The sequence below is a fragment of the Vigna unguiculata genome, chromosome 6 (assembly GCF_037176805.1).
Source record: "Vigna unguiculata cultivar grain cowpea cultivar isolate G323 ecotype 2 chromosome 6, ASM3717680v1, whole genome shotgun sequence".
NCBI classification, from domain to species: Eukaryota; Viridiplantae; Streptophyta; class Magnoliopsida; order Fabales; family Fabaceae; genus Vigna; species Vigna unguiculata.
The window spans coordinates 38,456,808-38,461,299 of NC_140797.1; the positions used below are offsets into that span (position 1 = coordinate 38,456,808).

The 4,492-nt window shown below is 36.8% G+C and overlaps 1 pseudogene across 4 annotated transcripts; it reads right to left on the bottom strand.

The window, feature by feature from the left end:
• Positions 1-1,785: 1,785 nt before the first annotated feature.
• On the bottom strand, positions 1,786-4,492 carry LOC114188269 (nuclear transcription factor Y subunit C-3 pseudogene; annotated as a pseudogene). Of its 4 annotated transcripts, none has more exons than XR_014995950.1 (4): positions 4,385-4,492; positions 4,109-4,157; positions 2,417-3,221; positions 1,786-2,092 (listed from the first exon to the last, which is right to left on the bottom strand). The product of XR_014995950.1 is annotated as a nuclear transcription factor Y subunit C-3 pseudogene, transcript variant X1 (transcript). The 4 variants fall into 4 exon arrangements; XR_014995952.1 differs by having other exon boundaries at positions 4,102-4,157; positions 4,385-4,466; XR_014995953.1 differs by having other exon boundaries at positions 2,417-3,241; positions 4,385-4,449.

The following is a 4,492-nucleotide window of genomic DNA, read 5'->3' on the forward strand; positions in this document are numbered from 1 at the left end:
TCTTGTCAAACTTCATGCAAACTTTCACTCACTTCACTTACTTCTCCTTTTCCATATAGAAGACTCACTAGGAGACTGTTATATTTGACCAACAATAGACCTGACATCATCTTGTTGTTCAATGACTCAATCAATTTGTTTCTTCTCTGAGAGGACCTCACACACAACAAGCCATGAGGATTATTAAATATTTGAATAAATCTCATGGTTTTGGTCTCCTATATATTAGTCAAATACTCCACTTAAAATGCAAGTCTTTTCAGATTCTGATTGGGCCACATGTGCTACCACGATACAATCAGTCTTTGGTTATTGTGTCTTCTTAGGAAAATCTCTAGTTGCTTGGAAATCCAAAAAAACAAACCACTGTTTCAAGATTTTGTTTTGTGGCTGAATACCGAGCTTTGGCTTCTTTAATTTGTGAACTATAATGGCTTTAATATTTGTTTTAGGATTTGCATTTCTCTACTTCAACCCCCTATTGTACTCTTTTTACAATTAATTTAACCATTAAGATTGTCAAAAATTTTACTTTCCATGAGATAACAAAGCATATAGAGATTGGTTGTCACTTTATCAAACAAAAGATTAACGATAGTTTCATACGACCCCTCATATTCATTCTATAAGTGAGTTTGTTTATGTGTTTACTATATCTCTCCATCTCACTCCTTTCAAGACTATTATTTTCAAGTTTGACGATCATAATATTCATGTCCACCTTGAGAGAATGTGATAAAAATATTTTCTTCCGTCGAAGACGTTTGTTTGAATCCCTATATATTCAAGCACTCACAAACTTTTGTGCAACTCTAATTTTACATTTTCCATAATGAAAAATTCTCTCTCAAACACTTACAACACACGCTCACACTACCTTCCCGTTCCCTTCATGTTGAATTGGCCATGGCATGATTATTAGCCTATATTAACCTTGCTTGGAATCAAATACAAGCTCTATGTGCGATGAAAGGAAATGGCATATAGGCGACACAACATAGAATCATGTAATCATTATAAATTGGCAAGAGAAATGGAGCTAGATTCGACCTCACACATCAAGATTATTAGCATTAGTAGCATTCACCTTTTTAACGTAAATATGAAGAACTGACTCATCATAATGGGTGTGTGACTGGAAAATCTTTCTACCAACCTAACCGTCTAATTTACAGGTACCCGTGCTTCGTTCACCGTCGATTTTGTAAGCACCACACACTTGAAATTATCATTATTTCCTTCATTGAGTGGTCCCTATCCACTTTTTCAATGTCATTTAGCTTTAGCTTTAACATCACCTCCATTTTGCTTGAAATCATTTTTATCACCCACGACTTCCGAAGCCAACTAGACCAAGAAAGGAGGTAAAGAGGTAAAACATTTGTTTTAATTGTTAATTTAAAAATCAGTGTGGTTTTAAGTAAAAGGTAAACACTAACACCATACTCTACACACTTTTAAACACATTTTTTTTTATCATTAACTAAAAATTAATTATAAATCATGTAATTCTGCAAGTAATTGCTAATAATACCCCTTCATAGTGAAAAAAAAGGTTTAATCTCCATACACTCCCATTTATCTCTCCATGGCTGCTTACCAAAAACGGAATCTTGCAGCAACAAAGTAGGCACTTGTTTCTCCCTTTCATTGTGATGTAACTCACACTGGAATTACTGATACTGTACAGATCATAAAAACTGCAAATGTGATATTGCACAACAAGTTCTGAGCATATCAGATGTGACAGCTGAAATCTTTCCAACAAAGGGAATAACGAACCCATAATGTGAATGATAAGATGTGATATATTTTTGGCACATGACAGGTTTAAACACTCAAGTAAAAATCCTGCTGTGCACCAGTAAATAAATATCATCACTGATGACCTGTAATTTAAACATGAAAAATACCATTTTATCCAGCTAAATCAAAGACAAAGTTAAAGTTTTCCCTAGAACATTATCTACATATGTTTATAGTCTGCATTGCATGTAAACTATCAGCTACAGCTTCTGCTCGCTATGGACTTCCCCAACCTTTCAGTTTCAGTTTCAGTTTCACATGCACAACTCAATCTGCTGCCTGTTATCTGCAACATAGAAATTATAGGCAATATCAGACCAAAAGAACTGTGAATCTGTAATCAATAACAGTACAGCAAAATTTTCAAGATCGCTTAAACTGTTGAAAGTATCAGTGTTGAAAGTCCAACAAAAGCTTGTTTATGAAACGGCATACCTATTATAGCAACTTTTTTAACTATCAATAATAGTCTATATAACAGAATAACATTTAGAATCCATGAAGGAAAAGAACTGAAATTGAAAGCATGCAGAATCAAAATTAAGTATAACCTACTATATAAGCATTTCAACATAAAATGTTATTCAAAGTGAAAGAGCCTAAAGACCACCTTAATTTCCAAGACACATGAGAGCTAATGTTCTGGAGATGGTTGACGTTGGTCTGGAGGCTGGGGCCACATTTGAGGTGCCATGTAGGGGTGAGACTGCTGAGCATACATGTTCGGATCCATCACAGGCTTACCCATTATGACACCACCAGTTCCAACTTGAGGAGCATGCTGAGGAGGCATGTAGCAGTATGGAAGTGCATCAGCGGGTCCTCCAACAGGCATTGTTCCTCTAGGGATTGATGCAAGCACTTCATCTTTCAAGTCCTCACGGGGTACAATGTCAACCAAGAAATCAAAGATGTCAGTCCTGGTGATTGCTGCAGCAATGTCATTTTTTTGAAGTGTTCTCCTTTTGTTCTCTTCAGTGTGATTCCAAGAACGCAGGGTTAACTCTAGGATGAACATTTCACAAGCCCTTGCAAATATGACTGGTGCCTCAGCTGAAATCATTCTAACATCCTCGTCAGCCTTCATAATCTTCTTGATCCTTGCCAGGGGAAGACTGTGGTTCTTGAAATCAGTAACCTTCTCAATCTCTTGGTACTGATTTGACCAAAATTGTTGGAGCTGTTGCTGAAGCTGGTGTTGTTGTTGCTGATGAATATGCTGATAAGCAAGTTGATGCTGTCCAAGCTGTGCTCCAGCAGGTTGACCAGTAGACTGAATGGTCCCAACCGATGTCACTACCGACCCCGGTGGCCCAGTTATTTGGCCTTGCTGATATGGGTTAGAACCATATGCTAATTGACCACTACCAACAACCCCCATCGATGGGTTCTGGCCATGCCCTTGATGATCCATTCTGTTTCAGGAAAAATAAGACTATCCTCAGTGTCAAACAAGTTTGTCTATGATATTACTAGGTTTATACTATTAAACATTCAACGTAAACGTGGAAGGGATGAAAAAATGGTCTCTAATGCAGTGCCCTCAATCATGTGATGGAAAACAAAACAACATGAACTTCGCACAAGAAAGAAAAGTAGGTAAATCTTTTTCTTGATTTGCGCAAAACACTAAAGCAGGAAACTATTTGCATAAAGCACTAAAGAAGGTGAATATTGCACAAAGCATTAAAGTAGGCAACTTTGGCACCTAATAGAAACACACATGTAATAGCAACACGCGTGACACAGTTTAGAAAGCACAATAAATCAAATATGTATGATCACCAAATATCTTCCCCCATCAAATGACCAAAAATGCGTTCCATTTAAGAAGCATCCTATGCCTCCAAAAATAGAGGGCAATCACCCAATTCAACTAAAGAAAGAAATCTGTCAACAAATTAACATCTCAACATAACATGCAACCTTCAAGGTTTCAGAAGATTTTAATTCTGAGCTGATTTTAGCACGGAATCACAAAAAAAATAAAGAAAGCAGCTTTTATTTTCCATTTTTTTCTAACAATTAAGATCAAAGAGAATTCTTCAGTCCAGGACATGTCAGTTTCACATACGCGGAAATCCTTGTCCACGGCGTCCGTGGCGTCAGAAAAATTAACCAAAGGAACGGAATAAAACAAGAAAGCAACAGCAAATTCAATTATGGACGGCCAATAAAAAATATCCCCAAAAAATATAACATAGCATGAAGACCACGCTACAGTAAACATAAACAAATGCAGAATCATGAACAAAATCACATAGACATATGTAACCGTGTAGCAAGAGTTGTTACTTGATACCTTCCCCGAGAGATGATGTCGCGCTCCCCTAACACTTAAAATCCAGAACCTGAAAAGGAATTAAAAGGCGATAAAAGAGAAACAAAGAAATGATCAGAAATTGTGTTCGATTCAAAGATCTATGGCATAAGAATTGTGGTGGGTGAAGCACAAGAAACAGTTTTTTTAAGTGTGAAAGACAACAAATTTTAGGGTTTCAGAAGAAAAATACGAAAACAAAAGAGAGCATAGCAGAACTGGTCGCGAGGATTATCGATGTTTTTGTTTGGAACGAACCTCAGACAGCGAAGTGCGAAAACAAAAGCTGTGTGATCGATTCTGACTAACATTGTCGGACCTAACTCTTATATCGCCCCAAGTGTTTTCAATTTTATCACAATGACT